Below are 13,093 nucleotides of genomic sequence, written 5' to 3'. Positions count from 1 at the left end.
CCTTCCTATGACATGGTCCAGAGAAGACTTATCTCTATTATACTTTTAAATCTTTCTGTTTTAGGCAAAGGTCAAAGCTTTTCAAACATAACCAAGAATTTGATACCTTTGCTCTCCAGTTCCAATTCCCTATGGAAAGTAGAGACTTGACTTTATCTGGCCAAATTAAAAGTTAGGAAATGACAGAGTGGGAGTTGCTGGGCTCCAAAGACGAAAAGGAGCATCTGTTTTTTGTAATCTACTAGTATTTCACCTGTTTGCACACATGACTTGGTTTGGATGTAAGATGAGGTGGCTTCTACTGCCCAGTACTGCAATTGAGGGAAACTCTTACTTTAGCAGTGGGTACAGTATGGGACTGATATCTTATAATCTTGTGAACACTACTAAATCTCCAAAACATTTTTAATATTTTTATTTATTTATTGTTGGATAGAGACATATTGTTCGATAGAGAGATATTGAGAGAGGGGGATATAGAGAGGTAGACAGAGAGATACTCACAGCACTGCTTTACCACTTGTAAAGTTGAGGACCAGGAGCTTGAACCTGCATCCTTGCGCATTGTGATGTACTTAGCCAAATGTGTACTTAGCCAAATGTGCTACCCCCTGGCCCCTCCTCTAAAATATTTTTAAAGAAAAAAAATTTAAAAATCCTTAGCAAAGTGGTTGAAAACTGAGCAATTAGATTCATACCCAAGATGTCATATGGGTTAAATAATTTTTCTTTTTTTTAAATTTTTATTTATAAAAAGGAAACACTTGGGGGCCAGGTGCACACATTACAGTGCTCAAGAACACAGGTTCAAGCCCCTGGTCCCCATCTACAGAGGGAAAGCTTCACAACTGGTGAAGCAGGACTGCAGGTGTCTCTCTGTTTCTCTTTCTTCTTCCCCCCAACCCTCTCAATTTCTCTGTCTCTATCCAATAATAAATAAAATAAAATGGAGATTCGACTTCCGGAGGCGGAGCTACGAGCAGCAGATCGCTTTCTCTCCTCTCCTCTCCTCTCCTGGATCAACTAGGAATACCAAAGGAGACCACCCGGACTGAAAACAAGACAGGACTATAATGACCACAGGAACCCAGTAAATCACCCGTGAGTACAAACACGCGTGGCTGGTGATAGAGAGGAGAGAGGGGCCTAAGGAGAGATTAAGTGACTGCTAACAGTTCAACAGTTTGTCAGTGGAGACACCACCTCCAGTCTGCTCCACCAACAAGGGGACAACTGAAGGGAGGAAAGGACTCCCCAGAGACTCACCAAGTACAACTCTGAGTCTCCATTGCTACTACCCTCAGAATCTGGAGCAGCAACAGGGAGGGACACCAGGGCACAGAGATATAACCGGGAAACTCAGGAGAAGACCTATACCTCGGTGGCATAGCTGAGGGGCTGTGAAAGTCTCTTTGCATAACCACTGGATTATCTCTGCCACACCCTGCTTTATCTCTTGGTCAGGAGTCATTGATTAAGCCAAGAAGCCTATTGATAGTTTAAAAGCCCTCAGGCTACCATAGCCTACAGGGGAAAAAAAAAAAAAGGCTTTTACACCACTGAACTCCAACTCAGGGATTGAAAAAACTATTAACTTATATAAAATGGTTAAAACAACAAGAAAAAATAATGGAGACTCGAACCAGGACAAGAGTCCAGCTAAAAGTCCTCCAGAGGGTGAAGCACAAAACAACGAGTTCAACATCCAAACATTAGCTAAGGAAATAATAACAGGAGTGAGTAAAGAATTTGAAAAAATTGTAATCAGAACTGCAGGAACAACAAATGAGAATATGGAAGAAAATTCTAATAATCTCATGGTTATTAGAGAGCTGAAAGCTGAAATTGCTGAGCTAAGAAGGCAACTAGCTGAACAAGCTAAAACAGTATCAGAGCAGGGCAACAAAATAGATGAACTCCAGAAAGCAGTAGAGGGCAGAGAGAATAGAATCAATGAGGCTGAAGACAGAATTAGCAAGATTGAGGATGAATTAGAGACAACTAAAGAAGAAGTAAGAGATCTCAAAAAGAGATTAAGAGATGCTGAAAACAACAACAGAGTCCTATGGGATGACTTCAAAAGAAACAATATACGCATTATTGGCCTACCAGAGGAAGAAAGAGAAGGGGAGGAAGAAAGCGTTCTCCAGGCCATAATAGCTGAAAATTTCTCTAGTCTAGACAACACCAAAGACATAAAGATTCAAGAAGCCCAGAGGGTCCCAAACAGAATTAACCCAGACCTAAAGACACCAAGACATGTCATACTTAGATTGGAAAGGAATAAGGATAAAGAAAGGATCCTCAAGGCTGCAAGAGAAAAACAAAGAGTCACCTACAAAGGAAAACCCATAAGATTAGCAGCAGACTTCTCCATACAAACACTACAGGCCAGAAGAGAATGGCAAGATATCTATCGAGTGCTCAATGAGAAAGGCTTTCAGCCAAGAATACTATATCCTGCTAGATTGTCATTCAGACTAGATGGAAGCATCAAAACCTTCTCAGACAAGCAACAGTTGAAGGAAGCAACCATCACCAAGCCTGCCTTGAAAGAAGTTCTGAAAGGTTTCCTATAAACAACCAGACCACCACAAATAGAACATATATCAAAACACTCTAAAACTCTACAAGAATGGTGGCGTTAAAATATCTTCAATCTTTGATATCAATAAATGTGAATGGCCTGAATTCACCTATTAAAAGACACAGAGTAGGAAGATGGATCAGAAAACACAACCCAACAATATGTTGTCTACAGGAAACTCACCTAACGCAACAAGACAAACACAGACTTAAAGTGAAAGGATGGAAAACTATCATTCAAGCCAATGGCCCACAAAAAAGGGCAGGAACAGCTATTCTCATATCTGACATGATAGACTTTAAAATACATAAGATTAAAAAAGATAGGAATGGACACTACTTAATGCTCAGAGGATCAGTCAATCAAGAGGACTTAACAATTATTAATATCTATGCACCCAATGAGAAGCCATCTAAATACATCAAACTTCTACTGAAAGAGCTACAGCAATATATTAACAGTAACACAATCATAGTAGGGGACTTCAACACCCCACTATCTCAACTTGACAGATCATCCAGGAAGAAAATCAGTAAAGGCATAAGGGAGCTAAATGAAGAGATAGATAAACTAGAACTATTGGACATTTTCAGAGTCATTCATCCCAAGAAACTGGAATACACATTTTACTCAAATCCACATGGATCATTCTCAAGGATAGACCATATGTTAGGCCACAAAGACAGCATCAGCCTATTCAAGAGCACTGAAATCATCCCAAGCATCTTCTCAGACCACAGTGGAATTAAACTAACACTTAACAATCAACAAAAGATTAGTAACAGTGCCAAAATGTGGAAGCTCAACAGTACACTTCTTAACAACTTCTGGGTCAAAGGGGAAATCAAAGAAGAAATCAAAATGTTTCGAGAGTTCAATGAAAATGAAGACACAAGCTATCAAAATATTTGGGACACAGCTAAAGCAGTCCTAAGAGGGAAGTTCATAGCTATACAAGCACACATTAGGAAACAAGAAAAGGCACAAATAAACAGCCTGATTGCACATCTTAAAGACCTAGAAGAAGAACAACAAAGGAACCCTAAAGCAGCCAGAAGGACAGAAATTACTAAAGTTAGGGCAGAAATAAATAACATTGAGAATAGGAAAACCATACAAAAGATCAATGAAAGTAAATGTTGGTTCTTCGAAAGAGTAAACAAAATCGACAAACCTTTAGCCAGACTCACAAAACAAAAAAGGGAGAGGACCCAAATAAATCGGATAGTAAATGAAAGAGGAGATATCACAACAGACACTGCAGAAATTCAACATATCATGCGAGGCTTCTATGAACAACTATATGCCACCAAGTTAGAGAACCTGGAAGAAATGAATGATTTCCTAGATACCTACCAACCTCCAAAACTAAGTAAAGAGGAAGTGGATAATATGAACAGGCCCATCACAGCTAATGAAATTGAAACAGTTATCAAAAATCTCCCCAAAAATAAAAGTCCTGGACCAGATGGTTTTACAAATGAATTCTACAAAACTTTCAAAGAAGAACTAATACCTCTACTTTTAAAAGTCTTCCAGAAGATTGAAGACACTGGAATACTCCCTGCCAGCTTCTATGAAGCCAACATCACCCTGATACCAAAAGCAGACAGGGACACAACCAAAAAAGAAAACTACAGACCAATATCTCTGATGAACATAGATGCGAAAATATTGAACAAAATTCTAGCCAACCGGATACAGCAGTATATCAAAAAGATTGTTCATCATGACCAAGTGGGGTTTATCCCAGGCATGCAAGGTAGGTTTAATATACGTAAATCAATCAATGTGATCCACCACATCAACAAAAGCAAGACCAAAAACCACATGGTCATATCAATAGATGCAGAGAAAGCCTTTGACAAAATACAACATCCCTTTATGATCAAAACACTACAAAAAATAGGAATAAATGGAAAATTCCTGAAGATAGTGGAGTCTCTATATAGCAAACCTACAGCCAACATCATACTCAATGGTGAAAAACTGGAAGCATTTCCCCTCAGATCAGGTACTAGACAGGGATGCCCACTATCACCATTACTATTCAACATAGTGTTGGAAGTTCTTGCCATAGCAATCAGGCAGGAGCAAGGAATTAAAGGAATACAGATTGGAAGAGAAGAAGTCAAACTCTCCTTATTTGCAGATGACATGATAGTATACATGGAAAAACCTAAGGAATCTAGCAAGAAGCTTTTGGAAATCATCAGGCAATACAGTAATGTGTCAGGCTATAAAATTAACATTCAAAAGTCAGTGGCATTCCTCTATGCAAACACTAAGTTAGAAGAAATTGAAATCCAGAAATCAGTTCCTTTTTCTATAGCAACAAAAACAATAAAATATCTAGGAATAAACCTAACCAAAGAAGTGAAAGACTTGTATACTGAAAATTATGAGTCACTACTCAAAGAAATTGAAAAAGACACAAAGAAGTGGAAAGATATTCCATGTTCATGGGTTGGAAGAATTAACATCATCAAAATGAATATATTACCCAGAGCCATCTACAGATTTAATGCTATCCCCATCAAGATCCCAAGCACATTTTTTAGGAGAATAGAACAAATGCTACAAATGTTTATCTGGAACCAGAAAAGACCTAGAATTGCCAAAACAATCTTGAGAAAAAAGAACAGAACTGGAGGCATCACACTGCCAGATCTCAAACTATATTATAGGGCCATTGTCATCAAAACTGCTTGGTACTGGAACATGAACAGACACACTGACCAGTGGAATAGAATTGAGAGCCCAGAAATGAGGCCCCACACCTATGGACATCTAATCTTTGACAAAGGGGCCCAGACTATTACATGGGGAAAGCAGAGTCTCTTCAACAAATGGTGTTGGAAACAATGGGTTGAAACATGCAGAAGAATGAAGCTGAATCACTGTATTTCACCAAATACAAAAGTAAATTCCAAGTGGATCAAGGACTTGGATGTTAGACCAGAAACTATCCGATACTTAGAGGAAAATATTGGCAGAACTTTTTTCCGCATAAATTTTAAAGACATTTTCAATGAAACGAATCCAATTACAAGGAAGACTAAGGCAAGTACAAACCTATGGGACTACATCAAATTAAAAAGCTTCTTCACAGCAAAAGAAACCACTACCCAAATCAAGAGACCCCTCACAGAATGGGAGAAGATCTTTACATGCCATACATCAGATAAGAGTTTAATAACCAACATATATAAAGAGCTTACCAGACTCAACAACAAGACAACAAATAACCCCATCCAAAAATGGGGGGAGGAATTGGACAGAATATTCACCACAGAAGAGATCCAAAAGGCCGAGAAACACATGAAAAAATGCTCCAAGTCTCTGATTGTCAGAGAAATGCAAATCAAGACAACAATGAGATATCACTTCACTCTTGTGAGAATGTCACACATCAGAAAAGGTAACAGCAGCAAATTCTGGAGAGGATGTGGGGTCAAAGGAACCCTCCTGCACTGCTGGTGGGAATGTCAATTGGTCCAACCTCTGTGGAGAACAGTCTGGAGAACTCTCAGAAGGCTAGAAATGGACCTACCCTATGACCCTGCAATTCCCCTCCTGGGGATATATCCTAAGGAACCCAACACATCCATCCAAAAAGATCTGTGTACACATATGTTCTTGGCAGCACAATTTGCAATAGCCAAAACCTGGAAGCAACCCAGGTGTCCAACAACAGATGAGTGGCTGAGCAAGTTGTGGTATATATACACAATGGAATACTACTCAGCTGTAAAAAATGGTGACTTCACCGTTTTCAGCCGATCTTGGATGGACCTTGAAAAAATCATGTTGAGTGAAATAAGTCAGAAACAGAAGGATGAATATGGGATGATCTCACTCTCAGGCCGAAGTTGAAAAACAAGATTAGAAAAGAAAACACAAGTCGAACCTGAAATGGAATTGGAGTATTACACCAAAGTAAAAGACTCTGGGGTGGGTGGGTGGGTGGGGAGAATACAGGTCCATGAAAAATGATGAATGAAATAGTGGGGGTTGTATTGCTAAATGGGAATCTGGAGAACGTTATGCATGTAAAAAAAAAAAAAAAAAAAGAAGTAGAAACGCAAAGCAGAAAATGACTGAGTTTGGAGTATGGCACCAAAGTAAGAAAGCAGAAGTATACTAGAGTTTGCAGTGAGTACCTCCCTAATACTTCCTCTCCACTTTTCCAAGCTTTGGGTCCATGATTGCTCAACAATTTGTTTGGCTTTGTATGTTAACTCTCTTTTCAGTCACCAGGTTCCAGGTGTCATCAGGATGCCGGCCAGACTTCCCTGGATTGAAGACCCCACCAATGTGTCCTGGAGCTCAGCTTCCCCAGAGACCCAGCCTACTAGGGAAAGAGAGAGGCAGACTGGGAGTATGGACCGACCAGTCAACGCCCATGTTCAGCGAGGAAGCAATTACAGAAGCCAGACCTTCTACCTTCTGCAACCCACAATGACCCTGGGTCCATGCTCCCAGAGGGATAGAGAATGGGAAAGCTATCGGGGGAGGGGGTGGGATATGGAGATTGGGCGGTGGGAATTGTGTGGAGTTGTACCCCTCCTACCCTATGGTTTTGTTAATTAATCCTTTCTTAAATAAAAAAAAGAAATAAATAAAAAAAAAGAAATTAAAAAAAAATTAAAAGAAAATCAAAAATAAATAAATAAAAATAAAAATAAATAAATAAAATAAAATGAAATAAAATAAAATAAAATAAAAAGATTTTTTAAAAAAAGGAAACACTGGGGGGTCGGGCAATAGCACAATGGGTTAAGTGCACATGGCACAAAGTGCAAGGACCAGCATAGGGATCCCAGTTCGAGTCCTGGCTCCTCACCTGCAGGGGAGTCACTTCACAGGTGATGAAGCAGGTCTGCAGGTGTCTCTCTTTCTCTCCCCATCTCCGTCTTCTCCTCCTCTCTCCATTTCTCTCTGTCCTATCCAACATGATGACATCAACAACAACATTTTAAAAAAAGGCAATAAAAGGGAAAATAAATTTTAAAAAAGAAAAATATATATTTATGGAAACACTGACAAAAACCATAGGATAAGAGGGGTACAACTCCACACAATTCCCACCACCAGAACTCTGTATCCCTATGTGGTGACCTAGAAAATTAAGCATAAATTGCAATCAAAAAGGGGGAAAAAGTGCAAAGATCAAAATATATGAATGTATATTAGAGATGCATATATAATGAATGATTTTAACATGTGTTCTGACATAGTTAATTTATAAATGCATATGTCACCTCACATTTGACAAGGGGTTACTATTCAAAATACAAAAGCAATCATGCAGCTCAACAACAAAAAATATAAATAGCCCAATCAAAAAAATGGGAGATATGAATAGACTCCAGAAAAAAATATACAGATGGTCAACAAGCACATGAAAAAGAAGAAGAAAAAAAACAGTTCAACTCTAGTTATTTTAAGGGACGTACAAACCAAAACCACAATAAATTATTATCACCTCACACATATGAGAATGGCCTGTATCAAAAAGATTGGAAACAACGAAGTCTTGGCAAGGATGCAGACAAAAAGGAATTTAAAAGCTAAATATAGAAGTCCCATGTCATCCTGAGGCCATCAAATCTACCGTATCACTGAGCTATTTCATATGTAAATATCCAAAGAAAACATTAATTTGAAGAGATGTACTGACAGGAGCACTATTTACAACAGCCAGGACTTGAAAACAATCTAGAGGCCTATCAGTAAGAAAGGAATTGACGTAGACGTTCTTAATTGCATGATACCCAGCTTTCTTTCTTCCTTTCTCTCTTTCTTTTTCTCCTCCTTTCTTTCTTTCTTTCTTTCTTTCTTTCTTTCTTTCTTTCTTTCTTTCTTTCTTTCTTTCCTTATTTATACCAGAGCATTGCTCAGCCCTGGCTTATGGTGTTGCTGGGGACTGATCCTGAGACTTCAAGAGCCTCAGGCATGAGGGTTTCTTTGCGTAGCCACTATGCTATCTTCCCCACCCAGCTACAACAACACGGATGGAATTTTAGGTGATTAGACTCAGTAAAGTAAAATAAGTCAGAAAAAGGAAGGCAAATGTCACTCAGATGTGGAATGTAAATAAACATGGAGAAAAAAAAAAAACTAAGCCTAACAAAACACAACAAAAAAAACTCAGATTCTAAGAAAAGCATGGTGGTTACCAGAGTGGGAAAGGGTTGGAGGAATGAATAATGGGAGATGGCACTGGGACTTTGGCATGAGTGCAGTGACACATATCTAGGTGTATATAAGTTCTATAATATTATATGTCCATAAACATACTATTAAATAAATAAATGCATGTGCTAATGATTTGTATTTGCAGAGTACCAAGTTTCTTGTAAATATCATATTGTAGATGCACTGATATTTTCAAGAAAATACAATGTCTTTGCTTAGTATTCAGTTAAGTAAATTCCTCTAATCTAAACTAATTCAATCTAATTTTCCATCCTTACAGTATCTGGTTAGTCTTCTGTAGATTTTTTTTTTTAATGATAAGAAAGAAATATTTTTTTCTCTCTCCCTCGCTCTCTCTCATCTCTCTCTCTCTCTCTCTCTGTGTGTGTGTGTGTGTGTGTGTGTGTGTGTGTGTGTGTGTGTTACAATGATACTATCCATATGCACAAGCATTACTATTCCCTAGTGATACCCCAATTAAGGAACAGACTTCTGTCAAAGGGACCATGAATTTCCAAAGAAATAATCCTGAAATCACCATCTCTCTGGAACATATATTTAGGTCAGGAGTCAGATTGAAACCAGCCTGACTCTGTGAAGAAGCTACATTACAGGTCACTACTAGGCTGTTACCTTCGCTTCACGATCCCAAAGAATTAAGATGTGAAGGCCAGGCCATGGCACAGCTGGTGCATATTACCATGCACAAGGACCAGGATTCAAGCCCTCACTCTCCACCTACAGGAGATACGCTTCACATGTGAAGTAGGTCTGTGGGTGTCTATCTTTCTATCTCCCCCATCTCCCTCAATTTCTGTCTTATTCAGTTAAAAAAAAAAAAAAAAAAAAGACTGCAGAAGTGGTGGATTCACAGTGCCAGGCATGACTCTGGTCTTCTTCTATCTCCCCAGCCCCTCATTTCTCACTGAGCTCCAACACACTGACACATATCAAACACAGCAAGCAGCTTCCCCTTTTTATACTTGCTGTTCTTTCTTTTTGGAATACATATATATAACATAGAGAAGGAGGGAGGGAGAGAGAAATAGAAAAAGCGAGATAAACAAATTTACAGTACTACTTTACTGCTCGTGAAGCTACCTCTTTTTCCAGGTGGGGTCTGAGGGCTTGAACCCAGATCCTTGGGCACTGTAACATGTAGGCTCAACCAGGTGTGCCACTACTCAGCTGCCTTGGAATAGTCCTGAAGTAGCCTTTGCTTCCTTCAAGTTTCTGTGCAAAATGTTACTTTATCAGAGATGTCCCTGACCACCCTAGGTGAAAGAGCACTCTGTCCCCCAGAATTGTCCAAATTCACCCTACACAACTATTGATACCTGGGGATCCTGATCAGGATATACCTGGAAACATCACGTTGCCTCAGTACCCATCCTGGGTGGACCTCTGCTTGAAATATTACATGCAGGTTTTGCTTTATGGTCTCATGAAATGTCCAAGTAAAACAATGGAATATTACTCAGCTGTTAAAAATGATGCTTTCCTCTTCTTTGCCTCATCTTGGATAGATCTTGAAGGAATCATGTCAAATGAGATAAGCCAGAAAGAGAAGGATGAATATGGGATGATCTCACTCATAGACAGAAGTTGAGAAACAAGAACAGAAAGAGAAACACAAAACAGAACTTGGACTTGGTTTGGTGTATTGCACCAAAGCAAAGGACTAAGGGGATGGGGAAAAGTAGCTTTCAGGTCCTGGTGAATGATGGTGGAGGAGCACCTGGGGGTGGGGGGTGTTCAGTAGAAAACTGAGAAATTTTATACAAGTACCAACAACTCTATTTACTATTGAGTGTAAACCATTAATCCCTCCAGTTAAAAAATATTTTCTGAGCCAATGCAAAGATCCTGGAACTTCTAGAAAGAATAAGGGGTAGGACATTTCAGTCTAGATTTATAAAAGGTATGATTTCAAATGTGATCAAAATCTAAAAAATAATAGTACTATGATCAAATCAAAGGTGGATTTCTATATCAGATACAAAATACAAAAAAGAAATCTAGAAAAAAAATTTTAAACTTGGAAAATTGAGTCTTGCAGTAAAAATTCCCCAAGCAACGAGATTGGCACATTTGAGCTTAAGAATTAGATCTTGGACATAAATATTATGAAGTAGCATTTGTATGTAAAATCAAGGCAATGGTATCCATGTCACAAGTCCATTCTGAAGAGAATGTGAGTACAAAACTCATAGCAAGTGCTTGTCCCCCTCATACAATAAGAAAAATACTGGGACAAACTAAGAGTGAGCTAAAGCCAAAAGTAAGTTCAGAAAAGTTTGGTTATAAGATAGAGAGTCAGGTGAATTAATAGAGGTAGGAAATATATACTAGGGGAAGGAGATAGCTCAACTGGTAGAGCACACACTTTACTGTGTGTGGGGACCTGGGATTAAGTCAGCAATCATGGGAGCATCGTGCAAAGGGGAAGTTTTATGAGTGGTGAAGCAGTGCTGTAGTGTTCCTTCTTCTCTCCAGGCCTCTCCCTAATTCTCACCCTTTATCTAGAAAATATATTATCTTGCTTTTTCTGCATTTTATAATTTTTAACTGATTTTCATCGTGTTAATGATCGTGTGAATGATCATCGTGTTTGACCCTATAAATAATTCTTTGATGTAAGAAAGGTAGATTTTAGGCTGGGAAGATGAATCAACACACTAAAGCTCAGGAGTTGCATGGCCAAGGTCACAGTGGTCCCAGGTTCAAACCTCAGCAACACCATAAGTCAACACTGAGCATGTTCTGGTCATTGTTGCTCATTAGCTCTCTCAGAAATAAGTAGATTTTTTTAAAGAATTTTAAATATTTATTCATTTATTTATTCCTTTTTGTTGCCCTTGTTTTTATTATTGTAGTTATTATTGTTGTTGTTGAATAGGACAGAGAGATATGGAGAGAGGAGGGAAGACAGAGAGAGGGAGAGAAAGATAGACACCTGCAGACATGCTTCACTGCCTGTGAAGCGACTCCCCTGCAGGTGGGGAGCCAGGGTTCGAACCGGGATCCTTATGCCGGTCCTTGTGCTTTGCGCCACCTGCGCTCAACCCGCTGCACTACCACCTGACTCCCAGATTTTTTTTTTTAAGAGGAGGGAGAGTTGATGATTTTAAACTCATTTCACAGATGAGGAAACTGAGAATAGGGGGCCTTTTTATGTCATGTTAATGCAAGTTCAACAATCATCTCACCAGTCTATGATGTCATTTCCTACACTTTAAATCACTCCTTAGAAAAGCATAGTCATTTAGGACATTCTCAGTGATTAATGAAGATGTCTGAAGACTTTCTATAAGTAGAGCCAAGAACCACCAAGCTTTTTCTCAGCATACCTTGTAGGTTTAAGAAAATGCCCAACTGGATGGAACCTGGATCTAATTCTTCAGAGCAAGTTGCTGGGGCCACTGTTTATTGTCCTTAACAGGGCATGAATGCTATCCTTCCTCAAGCTGTGCCCACAAAGACTTTCTTCCGGCCTCTGGTTTGGAGGGCATGTTGTTCTGCATTCCCAAGGGTGGAGAGGCAGACTGGGGAAGCCTGGGTCTCCAGCCACAATCATCTCAGTTACCAGAAACAGCCACACCAAATTTATAACATATGTTTCCACAGCCTCAAATACCCACCATTTGTCCCGTGACCTTCTGTCTTTAAACAAATGCCAAACAAGGAGATTCAATTATTCAGTCAGTCTAATAAGGAATCTGTTTATACTGAAACTCAGCGCTGGGCTTATGTAATTTTACACAATGGGTCGTACTGAAAGCTTTCTACCAGCTTGTAGCTGCTGTCTGTGAACACTCCTACCTTTCATTATAGATAAACTACTATCTAGGCAGAACTGATCCTCAAAGGTTTTTTTTTTTTTTTAAAAAAAAAGGGCAATCACATGATATCAGTGTCTGTAATGTAAGTGCTTAACCAGGTGTGCTACCACCTGTCCCTGACATCAGTTTCTGTAATGGAAAACAAAGGAGAAATAGTATTTGTTCATCCACTCAGTAAACATTTATTGAGTTATTTTGAAAATGGCGGGTGCCATACATGGCATTGGAAATGTAAATGGGAAAGGAATAGTCCTTGGTCCCTGGAGTATGGGGCTCCATGAGTAGACTGATATTGAACAGTCTGAGTCATTTGTAACGCTATGTTGTAACTATTATGATAGAAAGAATCTCAAGGAGCAATGGGAGTCTGCGCTGCCTGACTCCTCAGTGTTGCTAAGAAATAGTGCCTCCGAATTTAGGGTCACCAGCTCCTCTCAGTTGTGGTTCCTGATATACCACTGAT

This window comes from Erinaceus europaeus, chromosome 7 (genome assembly GCF_950295315.1).
Source record: "Erinaceus europaeus chromosome 7, mEriEur2.1, whole genome shotgun sequence".
Taxonomy (NCBI): Eukaryota; Metazoa; Chordata; class Mammalia; order Eulipotyphla; family Erinaceidae; genus Erinaceus; species Erinaceus europaeus.
The sequence above is the reverse complement of the archived record's forward strand: the minus strand, read 5'-3'. Positions refer to the sequence as shown.